The following is a 9,719-nucleotide window of genomic DNA, read 5'->3' on the forward strand; positions in this document are numbered from 1 at the left end:
CCCGCTGTCGGGGACGCTCTTCTTTCTTGTGTTCGAACTCATCAAGCTCCCGTTCGTAAGCCTCACTGGAATCCCATTCGATCTTCGCCTCATTGAGTTTCATGTTTATTTGGAAGTCAGAATTTTGTCGGAGGCTCAAATCCTTGGTGAATTGAGTAAAGAAAGCCTCGAACTCGACAAAATACTTCATCATTGAGGCTGAAAGGTTACGAAGGGCTAGAGAGTCGAGAAATTTGAAGATATCACAAGCGACCTCCCAATGTTCTCTAAGAGCATCCAAAAATCCATCGTCACAGAGTGACGTCTTCAGTTGCTGAAGGATGAAGACAACCTTAGCATAAAGCTCTGAGGAACCACCGACAACAGTTGATGGAGGTGGTGCGTCATTCGACAACCGACGAATTTGTTGAAGTTTTCTTAAGGCCTCTATAGGATTCCGGTGTTTGATTAGCCTTATGACATCCGAAGTCAGAAGGTTGGCCGGTGCATTTTCTTCAGCCACGTTCGCGTTTGGAGGTGTCGGAGAAGCAAGAGGTTGAGAGGTCGCATGAGAATCGGGTTATAATTCAGATTGTTGTTGTGGGCTTAAGGCAACATCAGTGGGGGGATGTTCAGTCGAACCCCTGACTTCGGTCTCAACCTCAATCGAGGAGCCCACTGGTCCCTGAAAAGATACAAGTGTTAGATCACAAAGAAAAAGAAACCCATGTGTGGGGAGAGAAGTATGAGCCAATACTTGGAGATCGACAGGAGGCGAAGCAGTTGGAGTCCTTTTTGGATCCCGGGGGGCGGGAACCTCTTAGACTTCTTTTTGGATGGTCGGGGAAGCCATAGGAGCCACCTTGGTCAGAGTTTTTTGGGTTGGAGCCTTCTTCCGCCGCTTAGGAGCGGGTGGAGTTTAGGGTGGAGCTTTCGATGGAGAGAAAATATGGGAGTGTGCACTCCTTTTTGAATCTTCGTCGTTCGCCGTAGGCGCCTCTTCAAACATCTGAATATGGAGACATATAAAGAAGTGGTTAAAAAAGTCTTAGTAGAAAATTGGTTTGTAAGAAGAGTGGGTCATACTTGTGGAGGAGGGGTCGAAGGCACCCGTTGCTTTTTCAGAGGTTTCGCCAGAGGCGGGTCAACAACCCTCTTTCGACCCTAACAGAAAAATACCGTCAGATTGGCAGAACACCAAATAAATAAAATTAAGTCAATGTACATGTACCATTTTGGGGGCTTCGTCAACGACAGGTTTTTGGATTTTTGGGTCGAGAGCAATTACAGACGGAGGCGGATGCTGTATGTCGCCGACGAGGGTGGAGAGCGTGTCGACCATGTTCTGGAGGAATTGGTCGCTGGCAAAGGAGTGATTATAGTAAGAATTCCACCAATCATCAAACTCAGTGGTTGTCAAGAAAGATTATTGAAATCGAAAAACTGGGAGTTCATAGCGGTTGTTGGATCGACAGAAACGAAGACATGCCCTATGGTCGTCAGCCGTTAGCAATCAACCAGAAAAAATGATATCGGTATCATGAGATACCAGAGACTTTGGGATCATCTGGCTCAGGCCAAGTTAACGGGCGACAAGGTTCGGCTGGTGGCTCATGAAGCCGAATCCTTTCGACCCTGGTTCAATCCTATAGGACAACAAAGTTGGAGACAGGAAAACCCTCCATATAGAGTTCGACTGTGCTGCAGTTTGGGGAGAGCTTCCAGGGAAGGGATCCTTGAACCATTTAGGGCCAAAATTCCTGTCAACAAACAGCGCCATACCAAGAACGAACTTGTCCGCTTTAATGAACATGTTTAGATATTTCATGAAGATGTCGGCGTTGGGAGTTTCCTGACTGGTCGTCAGGGCTAATCTGGCCCCTTCGATGGGTCGGTCTTCGTTCAGTCGCATAAGACGCTTCGACATGTTGTATCCCAGTTGATACTCGAAGGTAGCGTTTAGCCAGTGTTGCAGGAGCCACAAAGGACCCGACAAATTCAGGGATTTGGGGGTGTTGGCGAGGAGTTTCAGCTTCAAGTTTGCCAATGCCAGGGCCTGGTACAAAGAATCCAACAAAAGTTTTCCTAATGATATCTGCCAACCCTCATGTATCTGGATCGTCAGGGCAATATAACTCTTGGCTATCTGCAGGGACCCAGGACAGAAGACATAATAAGAGAGCCACAGGGTGAGGAAATCTATGTGTTCTTCATCAGACACTTCGATAAAAATTTTGTTGTGATGGTCTTCGATGTAATTCAGGAGGCTGGCCCGACCAAATGTGAAGGTATTCTCTGTCGACAGAGTTGGGTCAAAGGTCTCCCCCAAGGGTGAAAGGTCGGTAATTACCGCCACGTCGAAGAGAGTAGGCGCCAGCATCCCACATGGCAGCTGGAAGGTGTTGGTCGAACCTTCCCAGAAGTAGAGGGACGCCAACAACATGCAAGGGTTAACACGATGGGCGTACTTCGATATCTGAATGAGGTCGAAAATCCCAACGCTCCTCCACTGGCATGACGTTTGCATTGGACTTTGCTAAGCCACGCCAAGTACTCCTTATTTCTAGGAGTGGGCACGGAACGAAAAACCCTAGCTTTTGCCTCCATAAACCTGACATCAAGTGCAACGGATCTGTCGAAAGCAGGAGGCATAACAAGTTTATACCCAGGAAAGAAGGGTGCCACCTTTGTTGGAGAATATTTGGCATCAACAAGGGGACCGTGGAAAGCCAGTAGCTTTTTGTCCACCACAAACGGGATCACCAACTGGTTTTGACAGTTCTTGAGAATGGTTTCATCAGACGGTGAAGGTTGAGGAGTATTTTTCATCCCTTCTTTAGAAGTAAGGTTGAAGGCAATGGGGTTATGGCCAGTACCGTAAGATACATTTTCTTTCACGAGAGATGAAGAAGCCATTGAAGAAGTAAAGTAAAGGTTTGAAGTTTTTTAGAAGTGATGTGTAAGAAAACGCAATGCAGAAGTGTGTTTGAGGTTTTGAGAAAGATAATACGTGAGTATGGGGGCAGAGAAATATGCAAAGAAGCAGAAGACTCTATTTATAAGCCAAGCAAGATGAACAGTCGAGCATGTAAGCGACTGGAAAGTGGTTGGCTAGGGAGTAATTTGAAGAGTTAGTGGGGTTCGGTTGAAATCCCACGACCTAGGGATGACTGCTAATGATGGTTGAGTGTCTTGGAAATCGCGCGGTCGAAAAAAGTCATCATTACATATTAAGTCATGTGTATTGACAAGACAGCTAGCCGAAATATGAAACGTCAAAAGGCCAGCTTCTCGATCGATTCGCTCATGTCGAAGCCTGCCTTTTCAAGGGGCAATTTGTTAGCCGAAAAATTTAGGCTAAGGGAAAAAAACCAATTTTGACCGGGGGTTCCGTCGGAAGCTCCTCGATAGAAGGATGGAAGAGTCTGTCGGTTGACACATGCAAGGGTTTGAGCGGAGAAGGAGAACGTGGGCACGTAAAGAAGTCGTGGGTAGTTATGCGTCGAGATGGAAGAAGTGGACCGACACGTGACACCTCAAGAAGGCTTTGTAACCCCCCGACGGTTACTTTCTAATTAGTATTTAAGCGAATGTTAGGCGAGGATTCAAAGGTGGCAATTTGAACATTTGCAGTAGGGGTAAAGCTTGAAGTATCAAAGCGTTTACGAGAAAAAAGTTACTCTCCTCACAAACAATATATTTTGCCTCCACTTTATAATTACAAGTCATTTAATCTTCGCAAAGTTTATATTTTGTTTTGTCCCAATTTATCGTTTATCATCTTTCTTTCAGTACTTTATCGTTTCTAATTGTCATTTTACCTTTATTATTTTCTTGACTCGTCAAGAGTCTCATTTACACCCTTTCAACCAGTCAGAAACATTGTTTACCAAATAGTCATACACCCAAAACACCAAGTCCGAGACTCCTTAGCCGGTCCTGCAAATAAACCTCATATAGGAAGGCTAGAGATTGTTGCACAAATTAACACATGCAGAACTCACTCTAACATTGAGACAATTTTTTCGATTGTGTCCGGGCTGACGACATATACCATACAATCTTACTATTTTATCAGTCGTATCTATTTTGCTTCTAATACACGTGCAATTGGGCCACCATTTTTCTTCCTTCGCATATTTTTGTTGTGCCAAATTATGTCTCATTGATATGTAAGTCAATAATCCTCCTTTGCTACTACCAAAAAGCTATTGTTGTACATATTAAATATATTTATGACTTTGTAAATGGCGGATAGATGTTTGGAAGCGTCCTGACGAGCATATGAACATGCCACAATGACATGGGAGCAAGGCATACAAACTCTTGAAACTTTCCACAGTCGCATCAACCTTTGTTTAGTTTGACCCAATAGTATCCATCTGACCTTCCCCATTGTAGTCCATTGTTTACTTTACACTAAAAATATGTCTATGACAGTCAAAGATTATGACTGTGTGTGTGCTAGCTTTGATAATTTCCCCCTTCATCACTTTCATGCAACTTTCACTGAATAATTGTCCTAACCATAACATCGAACTCCATTTTCGCCCCTGGTTGCGAAATGTGATCCGAACCTAAAATAGGTTGCTCCCACCAACGTGCTTATTTATAGGTTTCTAAAGTCTTTGAAGTTTTGTGCAATATGTCTAATGCAGTAGACATGGGTAGAAGGAGGATTTTGCCATCCGTCATCAGGATTACTGTATGCAGTCTCAATAGATGCATGTCTGTCTGAAATCAAATCGAGGTTGGACTATGGAGCAACGTGTATTCTAAGATTCTTGAGAAAGAAACTCCAACCACCACCAGTCTCACATTCAAACAGAGAAAAGACTATGGGAAAGATATTATTGTTTCTGTCTTGTGCCACTACCATAAGTATTGTGCCCTTATATTTTCCGTATAACTATGTTCCATCAATTTGAATAGTGGGTTTGCATAACGCACAACCTTTGATGTATGGTTGAAACACTCAAAAGAGTCGATGTAATATTCTATTTTCATTAACACAGGTTCTGTTTGGCGTATATGCCAGAAGTGTCTCCATAGTTGCAACAGTTTCCAAAGCATATGTCTTAAGTGCCATTAAATCTTATGAAAATTCTTTGTACGAATTCTCCCAACTTTTGTATACTCATTTAACAAACTTTGTTCTCCCAATCCATGATTTCTTGTATGAGGAAGTATACTTGTATCGTGTAACAATATGAGAGATTATTATACTTACCTTTCACTGACGGGTCCTTGTTAACAGGAGGCAAAATGTCTTGAAATATCATTTCAAAGCTTAATTTATGGTGATCCTTTACAATATTAATGGCGGTGCATGTAACACCTCGAGTTAGAAATTTTGCTATTTTTAATTATTTTTGTGTTTGCTGTGTGATTTGATTGATGTTATCAACTATTTATGATGATTGAAGATATTTTAGTAATTTTATAATTACTGATGTTGATTGGTTTTGACAACGGGGAGGGTAGAAATATTTATTTAATTACTTTAGTATTTTAAATAATTATTTAAATATTTATTTAAATATTTATTTAAATAATTATTTAAGGTGTGATAATATTTTATTATTAAAATCAAATAATTATTGAGTTGGAATAATTAATTGAGATATTTAATTTTGAAAAATTATTTAGTCCTTTGAATTGAAAGATGCAAATAGAAGGGAAAAGTCAGGAAGAAAAGTGAATGGTTAAGGGAAATTAATATAAGTTTTAGGCTTAAATGCACTTTTGGTTCCCTTAGTTTTGGTGTTTTAAACAATTGATCCCCCTATTACAAAACCAATGATTTTGGTCTCTTAATTTTGACGATCTTTGAATTTTTGTGATTCCCCTCCACTTTTGCATACATAACATTGATGATTAAAATAAAAATACTATTTTTAATTATCTCTCATTTTCTAAAGAATTAATAACTTAAATTATTATTTAATTAATTAAAATTTTGGAAAAGCATTCAGGGCCTAAAGCCCATTTCATTGTAAATATATTTAATTTTCAAAGGCCAAATTCTATCCAAACCTATTTATGCAATACCTTTTCATTGTTTAAGCTTTATAAATCCTTCTATAATTTTAAGAAAAAACGATGTGGGACAACCCTTCTATAATTACAAGGTCTTTCTATGCTATCTATCCTAATAATAAACTTACAGTGAGAGAATTCTATTAAGATCAGTTATATCAAAATGAATTGAAGTAACTCATGTAGCCAACATCAAGAGACATACTTTTATATCCAAACGTTGAGAGGCAACCATCACAACAAAATGATATCCATTTGCAACTTGCAAACTTGAAACGAGAGTGTAACACCACATATATATATATATATATATATATATATATATATATATATATATATATAAACACCTGTACTTGAAACAAATCACAAATATTTTTCCCTTAAAATACAAATTCCAAGTCATGGAACATATCTTAAAGATTTTGTGTCTTTTTTTCTTTACTCTTTTCCATTTTACAATTTTCTAAGTTGATTCTTAAACGTAGAAACCAATCAAGTTTCATGTTAGCCTATGTGTGTTTCAAACCAAAATAAGAAACAAAACTCAACACAAACGCATGTGCCAAAATAGTCCTAAGAAACTGTTAAGAATGTGTGGTTTAGCCTAACTTAACCCTACAAAACCGGTTTGTAGAGTGAGGACTGCCCCCATTTATAAACACATGTTCAGGCCATATATTGTCCAATGTGGGACTTTTAACACACCCCCCCCCCCCCATGCCCAGGACTGGATATCTGGAGCATGGAAATAAATGATGGGTGGTCCACCGGATCTTAAACGAGGCTCTGATACCATGTTAAGAAATGTGGTTGAGCCTAACTCAACCCTACAAAACCAGTTGATAGAGTGAGGATTGCCCCCACTTATAAATGCATGTTCAGGACATATATTGTCCAATGTGAGACTCTTAACAGAAACAAAAACCTTGGTCTAGAGAAATTCATGTTTCTCTTGAAAACGATGGTTAGTTCAGGAATCGGTGAAAGCACTTACTGTCCAAAAAACGTTCTTGAAGTAAGAGAAACATGTCCAAATCTCAAAGATACATATAAAGAAATAGATGAAATCATGTTTGATACACTCGATGGTCTTTTCAAAAGAACATGTTTATCTCCTTCAGAAATAAATATTCTTGTTGTTAATATTTCACTATTTTCATCAATACCTTCACTCATAGCAAGAATAATAAACATATACAAAATGAGAGAAGATGTAGAAGTCTTCAATCTCACAGGAATGGGGTGTAGTGCAAGTATTGTAGCAATTGATCATGTGCAACAACTTTTCAAAACACATGAAAATTCCTTAGGAGTTGTTGTTAGCACAAAAGATCTTGGTTCTCATTGGTATTGTGGAAAGGACAAAAAAATGATGTTATCTAACTGTCTTTTTTGTTCAGGTGGTTGTTCTATGCTATTCACAAACAAAATGAAGCTGAAACACAAAGCTATCTTGAAAGTGAAACACATGGAGAGAACACAATATGGTGTTGATGATAAAGCTTGCAGTTGTTGCATATAAATGGAAGATGAAGATGAAAAAATCCACATCATTTTTTCTTAGAATTATAGAAGGGTTTATAAAACTTAAATAATGATAAGGTATTGCATAAGTGCGTTGGGATAGAATTGGGTCTTTGAAAACTGAATATATTTGCAATGAAATGGGCTTTAGGCCCTGGATGCTTTTCCAAAATTTTAATTAATTAAATAATAATTTATTAATATTTTAAAAAAGTATTACAAATATTAAATTAGTTAAAACAATATTAAATATTAAAGTATCATAAATATTAAATTAGTTAAAACAATATTAAATATTAAAATATCATAGTCATCAATGACAAATAATTAAAAGTAATATTTTATCCTAATCATCAATGTCATGTATGCAAAAGTGGAGGGGACCACAAAAATTCAAAGACCATCAAAATTAAGAGACCATAATAACAAGTTTTGTAATAGGGGATCAATTGTTTAAAACGCCCAAGCTAGGGGACCAAAAGTCCATTTAAGCTAATTTTTTATATTATTATTATTATTATTTTATTATTATTATTACAGTTATTATTATTATTATTATTATTATTATGGTCATTATCATTATTATTATATTATGGGAAGGGAGAGAGAGAGAAAGAGAGGAGTATGTTGTATGGTAAACAAAAAAAAAACATACAGAAAAGCGAACAGGAAAGTTATCGTGAAAATTGAAGGAGCATGAAGAATTTGGATACACAGAGGATTATGGAAAAAGATCTATTTCAAGGTAAGAGGCGAGGGGAATTTCCTTACTAATGAGTGTTTATGGACAGTCAGGATAGTGATGGATCATTACCCTTCCATCTCTTCATTTTTACTATACTGATCATACGAATATGTTTATGCCCTTTTGAGATTTTTGTGATGAATGGTTGTATCTGTTTTGTGTAGATATATCTATTATTTTGTGAGATCTCTATTTAGCGTATTTTCCCAAATATTATAGACAATGTGTTGTTATTATTAATAAAAAAAAGTTAATATCTAACTATATATGTATATATTCATTGGTTCATATATTAGTTGTATTAATAAAATAAAAAGTAGATAACTAACAATGAAAAATATATTAGTTAGATGTTGTTGAATGTGTTTTAAATTAAACCATGATTATATTACTAGAATATTTTTATCCCGCGATTGATAAATTATATAATATGTTTATGAGATAACATGTGTATATGGTTACGTGTATATTTATATATATGGATAATGTCACTTGATGCTTATATACATATAGTTTTATGTATAAAGGCCAATAATTTGTAATATATATCATTGTATATGAATATTGTTTATGTAGACATATTAACAAAGCGATCGAAAACTCAAGATTTTGAGGACTGATGGTGGTGGAGAATATGTGTCGAAAGACTTTGACGAATTATGTGTGAAAGAAGGGATTATGCATGAGATGGTACCACCCTACACTCCACATCAGAATGGAGTCGCAGAAAGGAAGAATAGAATCATCATGAATATGGTGAGAAGTATGTTGAAAGGCAAGCATCTACCCAAAGAATTATGGGGAGAAGCTGTGTAGACTGCAACATATATCCTGAAAAGATGTCCGACGAAGAAGCTAGAAGGAATCACACCAGAAGAATGTTTGACTGGTGTCAAGCCTAACTTGAGTCATCTGAAGGTGTTTGAATCTATAGAATACAGACATGTGCCAGATCAATTGAGAATAAAACTTGATGACAAGTCGAGTCAGATGATCCTGATAGGATATCATTCAACTGGAGGATACAAGTTGTTCGACCCAGTGAACAAGCAAGTGGTGATCAGCAGGGATGTGATCATAGATGAGCTTAAGGAATGTGATCGGACTAAGAATGTTAATAAGGATTCAGTGAGAATCTTATGTGATAAACCAACTAGTGAAGTCAAGAGAGAAGTTCAACAAGAAGTCAGAGGTGAAGCAAGCCCAAGCAGGCCTCAAAGAACGAGACACATGCCTGCAAGGTTGCAAAAATGTGTGATTACATAAGATGATTTGGTCAATGAATAAGATGAGCTAGTACACTACTTTCTACACAGATGTCGAACCAGTCAATACAGCTAAGGCATTGAAAGATTCTAAGTGGGTGAAAGCAATGAGTGAAGAACTGAAGTCAATCGAAGTCAACAACACTTGGTCACTTGTCAAATTGCCC

The 9,719-nt window shown here is 37.6% G+C and overlaps 1 pseudogene; it reads left to right on the top strand.

The window, feature by feature from the left end:
* Positions 1 to 6,081: 6,081 nt before the first annotated feature.
* On the top strand, positions 6,082 to 7,582 carry LOC127095646 (3-ketoacyl-CoA synthase 19-like; annotated as a pseudogene).
* Positions 7,583 to 9,719: the final 2,137 nt, after the last annotated feature.

The sequence above is a fragment of the Lathyrus oleraceus genome, chromosome 6, assembly GCF_024323335.1.
Source record: "Lathyrus oleraceus cultivar Zhongwan6 chromosome 6, CAAS_Psat_ZW6_1.0, whole genome shotgun sequence".
In the NCBI taxonomy this organism is placed as follows: Eukaryota; Viridiplantae; Streptophyta; class Magnoliopsida; order Fabales; family Fabaceae; genus Lathyrus; species Lathyrus oleraceus.